General features: G+C 38.5%; 1 pseudogene; it reads left to right on the top strand.

Moving 5' to 3' along the window:
- Positions 1-7,388: 7,388 nt before the first annotated feature.
- LOC149172156 (mitochondrial import inner membrane translocase subunit TIM17-1 pseudogene) lies at positions 7,389-8,649 on the top strand (annotated as a pseudogene).
- Positions 8,650-13,134: the final 4,485 nt, after the last annotated feature.

Below are 13,134 nucleotides of genomic sequence, written 5' to 3'. Positions count from 1 at the left end.
ATAGATCTTCAAATGGAATAGCTTCTTTCTTCCCATAAATACTTGAACTAAATTTACCCCATTATTCCAGTATTGCATTTAATACCACTGTTGTCATTTCTCTATCAAACATGACTTCTCCCAGAACTTGCAATTGATCTCTTATTTCTGAAATCCTCATAAAGTATGAGGCTATTCCATCTTCCTTTGTCATGTTTAGCTTGTAGAGTTCCTGCCTTAGTGATATTACTTCTCCTGTAATGCTTACGGAAAACAAATATACCAATTTGTCATATATTTCTTTTGAAGTTTTGATTTTAGTTACATATGGGATAAGAGAGCCTTTGATAGATTCTATGAGAATCCTCAGGGTCCTCACTCCCCCCTTCATGATCTAGCATGTGCTTGAGAATCTTATTTGGGAGGTTGGGTTATTGACCCCTTGATGTGATCCACGAACTCATTCTCAATGAGATTTAGGTCAGTTCTTTTCTTCCATGTAAGGAAGTTTGAAGCCCTAACCAATTTGTTGCTTTCCTTGCAAAAAGACATTTTGATAGTATCAAATGAAATCATAAACTTACTTGAGTGATTGATTCTTGCTTTCTTTTGATGTTGATTGAAGATTACTCCTTGAAGAATTGATGGGAGAGGGCTTGCTTCATGATCCTTCTTGAATGTTCTAGCCTTCTTTCGTTGATAATTTTGGAAATGCTTCTATGGTTTTGGTACGATGAAGATATTGCTCTCTTGCTTGGTGTTCCTTGACTTGCTTTGATCTTTGTGAAGTTCGATTCTCGTGTGTCTTCTTGCTTGAATGCCCCTTCTTGACTTCAAAACCTAAGCTCTGAAACCATGTTGAAAAATCTAGGGCATCAATGATTAGGAGATTTCTCTTCTAGATAAATTCTTGTGATATGCTTTTACTTCTTGTATTACTACATTCTCCTCATTATGTTATCAATGTGTTCTTTTCATCAAGACAATTACTAAATAAACAATAGAAGCCATGAGGCACAGTATGTAGGCTTGTCAGCCAGGGCCAAAACCTCTCACTCTTTGAGACAAAAACCCAATCAGGAAAAATATTCTTATAGATCTTCAATTGACGAATACCAAGACCATGAGAAAGACCCTTGACTCTAGTGTCCTCCAAAGACCCTTTTCACTAGCCTTGATGCTCTGCCTCTTCCCTTTCTTTGCTTCTTCTAGATCTCACACTAATCTCCTTAGCTTCTTTTAGAGAATCTCAATCTCTACTCTTTCCTCAGATTCTTCTAGAGATTCTCGGTCTCTATTCTTCTACATTGCTCTTCTTGGCTTACCCAAAGAATCTCGGTCTCTTAGGTTAGCCCTAATTCAAAAACCCCATAATAGTTTATGCTCCTTGATTAGCCTCTTCAAGGGAGAGACCTCTAGTACTTCTCCTCGACTTACGTCTGCGAGATCCATACCCAAACAAAGTTACCTTAATGCACTAGAAATTTTGGCCTTCTCTCTATGCCTTCCGACCTCCTTTCTTCGCACGTGGGAGAGTATATATGCTCAAATCAGATCTTCCAGAAGTATCGCTTCCTTCACTATCCTTCTCTTGACCTTCGCTCTTTTCTCTAGCTCTTCTTCGCACTTCTACTTACTATCTTCACTGAATTGCTTGCCTCTAAGTGATCGTAAGGAGGAGAGACGACATCATATTCTAGGTTACTTGTTCATTGTAGGCTAGCTTGGAGAGGGCTAGTGATAAGGTCTTGGAAGAATACTTTACAAGTGTGACTCTTCACAAAGCGTAACATGACTTCATTACATGAAAATGACTCTTTTTTTCTTTTATAACTAGATGACAAAATTCCTAAAGGCTCTCAATGGGAGCCTTGACTCAAAAATAAAATCTCTTACTCATGAAACCCATGATGCAAGCATTACAATATTTTATATTTTTTCTCTACACCTCTTTACATAAAATCACAATTACATGTCATTATGAAGATTGAACCTAGTTGCACTTTTTCAACACGATGGACCCTACGATGATACATTGTGACAACACCAGATGTATAAGGTTGTCTGAAGACCTAGTATTTCATGGAAAGACAAAACACATAAATAACAAGTATCACTACATTAGAAAGTTGGTGCAATATGGAGTGTTGCAGCTACAATATATCTCCACTGATGAATAGGTAGCTAACATCTTGACAAAATCTCTTCCTAATAAGAAGCTTGTGTATCTAAGAGACAAACCTGGACTGGTTGATATATCCCCCCTAGTTGAGAGGGAGAGATAGACACATCATTCTTGTCTTCACTTCGTGAAGAAAGAATGGAGGATTGGGTAAGCATATGGCATCTGATACTCTTTGAGGATGAGGTAGGTTGTCCAAGATAAGAGTAGTCGAAGAGGAAATTCCTTGAGGATGTGTTATTCCAATATGGGAATTGTCCTGAAAGGACATACCTTGTGAATACCCGAGTGGGGTATGTGCCTTGAGAGACAATGATGATGGTGTCTATCAATCATTGGTCTTGCCAGCATTGTGCTCTAATCTTGTGGATATATAGAGCTATTAGTCAAGGCCTTGCTAAGTGACAATGTTGGTTGGTATGATGCAAGAGATGGCTTACCATTTCGACTCTTCTTATGAGATCTCTTCAGTTTCAAAATGTCCATATACCATTTATGAATACCTCCCTAGTTAAGAGGGAGTGTTGAAAAATGTGTAACTAGGTTCGATCTTCATAAATATGAACTGTACTTTTGAGTCTTGTATATTGTAAAATGAAAGAAAAATTATTATTGTTATTTGTAGCATGGGTTTCATGCTCAAGGGTTTTTATTTAGAGGTCAAGCACCCATTGAGTGTTTATAGGGTTTGTCCTAGGGTCAAGAATTCAAAAGAGTCATTGTCATATGAAGAAGACCCCATCGGGCGCATTGTAACTTGTAAAAAGAATTATTTTTGTATTTAAAAGTGTCAAAATACCCTCCAAGACCAAGTTGGCTTGACAACTAAGAAGTCATCCTCAATTAAGGCATTTTTTCCTCCATGGAAACCTATATATAGGAGGGAACTTGACATCCTATGGATATCATTCATTCTCTCATCATTCAAGCGAAAGAGAAGAAGAAGAAGGCCAACGAATAAAGAAGAAGCATGAAGGACAAGTGTTTGGGTTATTTCTCTCTCTCTCTTTTCACATGTGTGAAAGAAGGAGGCTAGGGTTTGTTGCTGCAAGATCGAACTTGGAGAAGTTGCAGAAAGGTGGTGGAAGGAAGGTCTATTAAGTTATCCTCAAGCCCTAAAAGAAGTAGAAACTCAAGTGAAGGTCAAAGGAAGCATTGGAAGCCCTAGATTTGCTCACACATGTGGAGGCAGTAACAGTTGTAGGGGCTGAAAATTTCAGACCTGCAGTAGAGGCCAAAATTCTGTAGCTGGCGGTCAAAGTTGTGCAACTGGGAGAGATTTGATTGGGTTTGACTTGATCAAAAGAAGCACATCATCAAGAAGGTCAGACTTGGTCTTGGTCTAGAGGTCTTGGAATTCGTCATTTGAAGAATCTATAAAAAGATAAGAGATTTCTGGGTTTTACTCTCAAGTGGAGAGGTTTTGGCCATGGTTTGCAACCTATATCCAGTGTTCTCGTGTATTGTTGATCTTCTTGTTTTGGTAGCCGTTTGATGATAAGAATAACACAATAATAAGAGAAGAAGCTAATAAGTAAGAAAAAGTAAAAATACATCACACATAATTATCTAATTTAAGAGAAATCATCTTAAATGTAGCCCTATATAATTCTCAACACGACACTCTTTGAGGATGAGATAGGCATCCAAGACAAGAGTGGTTGAAGAGGACCAATGTTCTTTAAGGATAGGTAATCCAAGATAAGAATAAGTCCCAAAAGGACATACCTAGTGAACATACAGATGGGGCATGTGCCTTAGAGGTAGTGTACTGTCTCACATAAAGCCTCCCAACATTATGCTCTGAAATAACAAGAGCTTGTTAGTTAAAGGCCTTACTATGATGACAATATTGGTTATGATGTTGATGCTTAAAACATGACTTATCAATATGACTCTTCTTATGAGAACTCTTCAGTTTGAGAATACGCTTGTACCAATTGTATAATTATGAATACCTCCATAGTTAAAAGGGACTGTTGGAAAATGTAACTAGTTTCGGTCTTCATAACTGTCATTGTACTCATGTAATTATATATATATATTATGTAACAAACAAAAGAAGAAGTAAAAATATTATTTTATAGCATGGGTTTCATGCTCCATTTAATTTGTCAACTAGGTCAAGCATGTTCTTCATGCTTCTAGGGTTTGTCAAGTCATAATAATATTTGTCATGAGTCAAGTGAGTCAATATCATTGTATAAGACCCATTTAGGTAAGTTGTAACATGTAAAAGAATTTATTTTTGAGTCTAGAAAGTCAAAATGACCTCCAAGACCAAGTCGGCCTTGCCTCATGAAGTCAACATGGTTTGGGATAATTCAACCTCCATAGATGGATATATACAAGAGCAATTTGATTTCATTTGTGACATACTTCTTCAGTTCAATCTCAAGCAAAAAGAAAAGAAGAAAAAGAAACGACGGTACAGGAAAAAGAAGCATCTCAAGAAGAAACTGAACATATGAATTTTCTCTTACATGTGCAAATATTCTAGGGTTTCTGCAACTGTTGCAAGCTGAAGTTGCAAATCTAAAGTGAGGGTTGAAACCATGTTTGAAGCAGAGTCTGAAGAGGTTGACCTTCATTGACTTTAATTGACCTTGCCTTGTCTTAAAGAAGATCTTATTGGAGGGTTGACTTGGTGCTTGGAGGAGGTCTTGGTCTTGAAGTTTGGGTATTGGTTTTCTCATTTGAACTGATCTATAAGAAGAGAAAAGATTCTTGTTGGGTTTTCCCCTTGGAGGGGTTCTGCCTTGGCTTGGAGTCTATTTCTTGTGTCTATTGTCTCTATTATTTATGCTTTTGATAGTTGTTTGATGAAAGAATCTAGTAAAGAACAATAAGAGGCTAAAAGTTTGCAAGCAATTATTAAGGATAAGGAGAATTGTTTAATTAATTTCCCTACTAGATTCCCCAACACTGAAAACCCTCTTGATTATTGACATTACTTGTTGTTTGGTTCTCCTGAATAGTCAGCTGGCAATCCTGGATCAAGTACCCATATTCGTGGCACTTCTTACATTTGAATGATACATTCTCATAATCGAGTTGTTGGGTCCAAATCTCGTTCTAATACTCAATGTCAATAGATTCTAAGACAGGTTTTGAGATGTCCATGTAAAACACAAATTCTCGCATAAGATGTCTGCCTCCTCCTCATCATTATCTCGAATAATTTCACAAATTCTCCAATGGAATTCTCAATACCTTCAAGGATATTTGGTTCCCAGAAGTCCTTAGAAAATGAGAAGAGCCAAACACACACCGGGGTTGCCAAAAACTACTCTTTCTTTGGATCATAACAAGCTTTCTAGAATCTCATAAATAACCCCACATTATTCATGAAATATGGTCCATTTTCAAAAACCTGTTTCCAATCTTCCAGATCTAAAAAAATATTGTAAAGAAGCCTTTTGCTCTTAATCTCAGTTTATTGGTCCATCCAGTTTCCATTTAAGATGGATCAATTTCACCAGATCTTGCTTTTTAGGCCATATCCCCATAAATTTATAGATCAAGGCTTGATCTTCATGAACAACCTTGATTTTTCTAGCCAATTATTCATAATAACCAGGTTGGGGTTCATTGCTGCCTTTGGGGAGCAACAACCCTTTCACTAAGCTTGCCATTGGGCCCCTAACACAAGATTCTCTTTATATGCCATAGGTCCTCCCGATAAACTCGAGCCTCCTAACGAGGGTTGATTAGTATTTGAAACCACATTGCAATAGAAAGGGTTTGTCCCTCTCCCCAAAGACTTGCTCATGCAACTAGTCATAATAAGCCGAGCTAGATCTCTAATCTAAAGATTCCAAACTCCATGCTTTTGTAATGCTCCCTCTTAAGAAAATTCTTGCAAAACTCTAGATCTCTAACTAAGCAGATATTGTTGCTTTGTTAATTTGCAAATTAACAAAATCATTATATTAAATGGCTGATAAATGTCAATAGTAATCAAAATACTTATGCGCTATTTGTAAAATTAGAATTTGTAACACCAAGAATTTAAAAACAAAAATAATTTAAAAACTTTTGTTATTATTCATTAAATGATATATACCATGAAAAGTAGTCTCATATTATTAAATTTAAAACTTAGTTGCTAACTTAGTTGTTAGACCAACAATGAGAACAACCATCACTAACAAAAATTGTTATTGGTGTATGCAAACTAACTCATCACTTTATTTAAGGAAAACCATCACTGTTATTTGCTTATGCAGGCTAGTTTATCACCATTATTAAAAAACCATGCCACCTAAAATTGCTTAATATTGTTATTCGTGTATGCAAACTAACTCATCACTTTATTTAAGGAAAACCATCACTGTTATTTGCTTATGCATGCTAGTTTATCACCATTATTAAAAAACCATGCCACCTAAAATTACTTAATAGTAATCCATAAAAAGACAAACTTCCACTCCTACTAAATAACTCTGAATCTTAAAATGAAGTTAAAGAAAAAAACCTCCCTGTAAAAACCATTATTTGCTTATGCAGGCTAATTTATCACCATTATTAAAAAAAAACCATGCCACCTAAAATTACTTAATAGTAATCCATAAGAAGACAAAATTTCACGATTATTAAATAACTTTGAATCTTAAAACACTCTTTAAAAAAAAACTCCCTATAAAAACCATATCCTATTTTAAAAAAACCGTAGTTTAACAATTATGCTTTTATGCTTTTTTGCCCTGAAAATTAAGGAAATTTCAACAATTTTTTGAAAAAAATCCTGCAAAGATTTTTGTAAATCCAAGTAGAAGTAAAAGCTATATCATAGATTTAGGTGCCCTACACGTTTTTATGGCACTGAATCTATTTCCACTATCAAAAACATGATTCAAACACTGCTTTTACAAATTTTTTTGAATTTTTTAACCAAATTCCACCTCAATAATTAAACATACCAAAAAAAATAATCCCAAACGACCATACGTAGGAATAACATGAGCTACGTTACATTTCGTCCTTCCCATCCCATATCCTATTTTAAAAAATGCCACACTAATTAAACATAAGAAAAAAATTAATCCCAACGACCATGCGTAGGAAAAACATGAGATGCATTCGATTTCGTCATCATTAGCTTCCCATCCCAGAGCGTCGCACTATACATGTGTTGCCAACGCATCATGTAGCGCCGGATTATATATTTTTTGGCTGTTACCCAGTCTCGCGACCGTTCCATGGATATATAAATAAGATGTTAGTATATTTATTATCTGGTCGCGTCTTGCTGACACCTTCATCCGACTGCCAACGCCTATCACACAAAGATCGTAGATAAGGGGAGACACCGAGAGATTGAACACGGGAAAAGATCGTAGATAAGGGGAGACACCGAGAGATTGAACACGGCAATAGCGAGATTGCAGCAAAACTTCAGAGAAAATGGCAACCCCCGACCATGTTCGGGAGCCATGCCCTGACAGAATTCTAGACGACCTGGGTGGTGCCTTCAGCATGGGAGCAGTTGGGGGCTCAGTCTACCATTTCATATTGGGTCTCAAGAATTCTCCAAGAGGAGAACGCTTACATGGGGGAGTCCAAGCAGTGACCCTGAATGCCCCTCGTGTTGGGGGGAGCTTTGCTGTTTGGGGAGGCCTGTTCTCAGCCTTCGACTGTGGGATGGTCTACCTCAGGCAAAAAGAGGATCCCTGGAATTCCATTGCTGCAGGGGCTGCCACAGGTGGGTTCCTGCAGATGAGGCAGGGTATGGGATCTGCCACCAGGAGTGCTATATTTGGAGGTATCTTGCTAGCATTGATTGAAGGCGCAGGCATCCTTATGAACAAAATGCTAGCCCCTCCGCCTCCCCCAAAGTTAGAGGAGCAATTCCCTCCAATGGGAATAGGGTACCCAGGAAGGGGGGTTCCACTTCCTACGGGTGCTGCTTACACGGGTGCCATACCGGGGACCAATCAGATGAACCCAACTCAGCAGCAAGGCGGGTCAACAATGGGTGAATTCTCAAAGGATAGCACCTCAGGTATGTCATCTGAGCTTGTTGGGCATGAAGAAAGAGGTGATCACAATGAGGGTTTTTTCTCTGGGTGGTTTGGGAAGAAGAAAACACAGGAACCCAAGAGCGAGAATTTGGATATATTTGATTCCAGCGCTGCTCCTCCTGTGCCTAATTTTGATTCGAAATGAAAGATGGTTTGCTTCATAATAAAAGCCTGGACCACAGCAGGAGAAATTCTGATGATCTCATAACAGAAGCCAAGACTACTTCTAGCAGAGTCTTCAATTATAGTGTATGTTATATTGATGCTTTAGCAGAGTTTTCTAGTGGGACTTCTGTTAAAGGTAGCGTTGGATTAAGCTTGGCTGCATCAGGGATCCTTTTTCATAACGGATTCCCATTTCAGCTTTAATTGTCTTGATTTACTTGTCTGGATATATTTTAAATTACTGGCATGCTTGGAATACTATCGGGCTTTGGGCTTTGGTCTTAATCAGTTTTATCTGTATCTCTATCTGTAATTATTTTTGTAAATATGATTAATTACCTTCAATCAGGAAAGAATTGGCCATAACTCTCTCGAGCAAGGACCAACCGTTCCAAGATAAATAAGAGCCTGGTTAGCATCCTAATCAACCTTTCTCTGACAATCGGTGATATTTACCATATATCCAGAATCAATCCATCGATAAATTGTCAATCTGTGTCTGGGAGGCAGGACAGGATAAGAACTGTTGCAGGTAAGTGCCCTAACAATCTCCCTAAGTGAATGGAGGTGCTATAGTTAAAAATAGTGGAAGAGTTTTGCATACGAAGCAAAACCTATACCTGTTTGCTCAATGTGTCGGTTCTTCGGGCCTCTTTTTAAGTGAACGATACGCAACGAGCAATGCAGCATCAAATGCATTATAACTGGGATATACAACATTGGATAGGAAATCCGATCGATAAGCACTGAGCTGTGCAGCATTAAATGCAATACATACTTGGATGTATACTGTTGTATCTGAAATGCTTCATATACAACCATGTATATCCCAGTGAAAGTCAATTAATTAGAGTCATTTCACTTTATGAATGTGGAATAAACTGATAAAGTGAAATAATAGAGTGAAATAAGACATAAAAGCATTAACTACCCTAAAGTCAAATTGACTTTATGAATGCCTAAGTCTAATATCTAGTTGACCATTATAAACGTGTTATATAAACTAACATTTATTTTAGCACCCTCCCTTAATGGTCAATCTACTAGCTACACCAACTTTATCCTAGAATTTTACATATTTTTAAGGACCCAAAGCCTTGGTGAGAATGTCTGAAGCTTGATCCTTTGTAGGACAATACTGCAGCTCTATAAACCATCTTCCACAAGCTGTCTAATGAACTGGCAATATACATAATGTTTGGCATGCTCGTGGAAGACTGGATTCTTTGCAAGTATCATCACCCCTTGGTTGTCACATAATAAGGGTGTTGGTTCTGTTTTTTGTATTTGCATGTCTGAAAGCATCCTCCTGAGCCAAACTGCCTTGCACGAACCTTTTGCTGCTCCTCGATGTTCTGCTTTTGTTGATGAGAGGGCTACTGCATGCTACTTCTTGCTAGTCCATGTGATTGCACTTGCGCTAAGGCTGAAAACATATCTAGAAGTTGATTCTCTATCGTCAATAGAACTTGCCCAATATGAACCTATATACCCACACAACCTAGGGTCTTTGCTTCTGTTGTACAGAATGCCAAAGTCAAGTGTCCCTTTCACATATCTCAGCACTCGCTTCACTGCTGTTCAGTGCTTTACCTTTGGCACTGTCATGAATCTGGAAATGAACCTCACAACGAAACTCAAATTAGGTCTAGTGGCTATAAGCTATATCAAGCTACTCACTAGTTGCCTGTGTACTGGTATACTAACTCATTAACTGCCTTAGAGTTAGTTTTGGTGAAAATTTCAACCATGTCTCCATAGGTGTGGATGAGATTTTGCAATCTGTCATTTTGAACTTGTCCAGCAAACTCCTGACATATTTCATTTGTGAGTAAAAAATATTGCTGCTTGTTTGCCAAACTTATACACCTAGACAATATAGTGTAGAAGGCTTGGATCAGTCATGTCAAAAGCTTTTCTCATATTAGAATTGATCTGTTTGCCTTTTTACTACCTGTAATGATGATATCTTCTACATATATGTTCAAAAAGATGATATCATTACCAACTCTTTTGACATACATGTTGGAATCTAGATTCCAGAGTTCTTTGCTGGAATCCTTGTTCATCCAAATACTTGTCAATGTTGATGTATCATGCCCTAGGTGCCTGTTGCAGACCATATAAGGCCTTCTTCAGTTTGCAGACTAGATGCTTCTTCCCTGAAACTTGAAAACCCTGTGGTTGATACATGTAGACTTTTTGCAAATCTCCATTGAGGAAGACACTGTTCACGTCCATCTGATGGACCTTTTAGCCAAACTATGCTGCGATGGCTAGAACAAGTCAGATGGTGCTCATCTTTGCTGTAGGATCAAAGGTCTCCTCGTGGTCTATGCCCTCTCGCTTTGTACTTGTCAAGTGTACCATCTTCCTTGTACTTGACCTTGTACACCCATTTGCAACCAATGTGTTTCTTCCTTGGTGGAATATGTGAGATCCCAAGTCTGATTTTTCATCAAACTCTCATGTTCAGATGCCATTGCCTTTTCCCATTCAGGTCTTCCTTTCACCTCCTCAATCTATTGTGGCTCATAGATTTCTTGTATATTAGCTATGAGAGAAAAGTTAACCATGTTTTATTTCTGTTTGTTCTTTCCTATCAATGATTGTCCCTCTATCATTTCTCCTATCTGAACATCTCCAATGGTGTTGTGCCACCACCTGGGTCTCTTCTTGGGATCTTCCTTAACCATGCTAGTATTGCCATCATGACTTGGGCCACTTGTATTTGGATCAGAATTACTAGTCTAGGAGACTCCTCATGCTTAGAATCTTCTCCCATTTGGATGGAGCTACTTGAAGCTTGAACCCTAAATCCCTCACCACTTCTGACAATTTGGTAATTTTGAACTCAAAAGAAGTTTGGAAAGGTCCAACTTTCTCATCATCAACAACATCTCAGCTGAAACTGACCTTCTTAGTGCCAATATCAACCAACCTTAAGGCTTATGAATGTTGTTGTACCTTCTAATCATCTGTTTCTTGCTCTTTGGATGTAACTTGGTTCTCTTCTTCTTAGTTGGAATCCAAGTGTAGGCAGTAGAACCAAAGACTTTAAGATGACTTACTTTGGGCTTTCTTTCAGACCATGCTTCCTGTTGTATCCTTGTGATGTTCCCGACTGCTTATAAACTATGCCAAGGCATCTCAAAGCCGCTTTATGTAGAAAATTTACGAAATTCTGCAACTGCTAATATGAAAAATCTGAAAACTAATTTCTTTTCGTATAGACACAATTTCTCTACTCAATTTTGCAGCAGAATAGAAACATAAATAAATCACAGTCACACAATTTAAAACACACTTTTTTTTTTCTAGGGAACCCAATTGGGAAAGCTCTATGCTTGCTTGAGAATTTTATTGATAGAAACTGAGGAATTTATCTCTTACAAATACAACTGTTTCAATCTGAAAACACACTTGTCTTTCTTGCCTGATCTAAGCTTGAAATTCTTGCAAGAAATGTTGATCACGCTGCCCTCTTCCCTTGTTGATCTCTGCTCTGAATTCCTAGCGCAAACCCAAAGAAATAAGTCCCTATTTCCTAGCTCAAGAGCAAGGGAAATATGCCTTCTACCAACTCACACAAGCGTCTCCTTTACTCGTTCTATCTCTCACAAGCTCCACACACAGCTTGTGCAATCTTCTCACAAACCCGTGAGCTCTATTATCTTGTCTCACCAACTCGTGCTCACAAGACATCAAATTGTGCCTTCTTTCCTCCTTAAGCACTTCAATTAGGCTATTATTGGCAATTTTTATTTGAGGAAAGTTGACTGTTGATTGACTAGTTAACAAAAGCTCTCTGGTTGTGTTATCTCGTCCTTCCTATAATTTAGGAGTCTGACTCAATCAACACGCCTTTTATCCAAAATAACTCGCACTAGAAGACAATAAACTCGGCCTTCCACTAATTAGCACTAATCAATTGCTTCTTGCACTCCTAACTTTTAGGAATTCACCCTAAATTTTAGGAACTTGTCCTACTTTTAAGGAATTAGCTCCTAACTCATAGGAACTTGTGCATGCTCAGGGAGAATCTCGTTGAGGCTCCTTGAATTAAGGCACAAATCAAGGAACCCTTTCTCGCTATTATTTTCAGCACTCCCTCTTAGTGAGGAAGGTGTTCCTGGAAGAACCTCGTTCACCTAGATTTGTCTCCAACATTACCATTTTCTCCGCTGCTGCAGCTGCTCCCTTTGAACTAGAAGACTTCTCTGCTCTATTCTGCGAAACTTGCTTTGAAGACCTATTCTTTCCAACCACGCTCTGCGAGTTCACCACTTTAGTCATAAGTGCCATGTACCCTGTGTGCCTCTGTGGCTGCTTCCTCTGGCTGTAAGTGATACTGGAAGATTCAACTATCTTTTGATCTCCCTTACCCAAAACCTCTGCCCACTTGGCTCGAACTCTCCCCATACTGGGAGTTTCTCACTGAGTGGCTATCTCCACTCTCCCTAGGCTATGCTCCTCATCATCCTGCGGGTCAGCCCAACTGCCAACCGACTTAGACTGAAACTGAGATACTTGCTGAGGCTCCATCTTGAGAGCTCTATTCTGCTCTCACTCAAACCCCACTTCTCTACTCTGAGCTCTCCTTGTCTGCTGCTCAAGGTTGCACCTGTCTCGAACAAATCTGCCCATTAGCTGCTCTCCTGCTTCTCCAAGATCGTTAGCTCTTAGGGTCTTTTGTGAGTTGTTCACAAATCTGTTTGTGAACAACTCCTAGGCTGCCCACTTCTGTCTTCCTCTGCTGCTGCTCTAGACAAGTCAAGGGCTTGG

The sequence above is a fragment of the Pinus tabuliformis genome, chromosome 4_2 (assembly GCF_031772625.1).
Source record: "Pinus tabuliformis cultivar Carrire ecotype Pingquan chromosome 4_2, CPIR1, whole genome shotgun sequence".
Taxonomy (NCBI): Eukaryota; Viridiplantae; Streptophyta; class Pinopsida; order Pinales; family Pinaceae; genus Pinus; species Pinus tabuliformis.
This window is presented reverse-complemented; position numbering and strand designations above follow the sequence as displayed.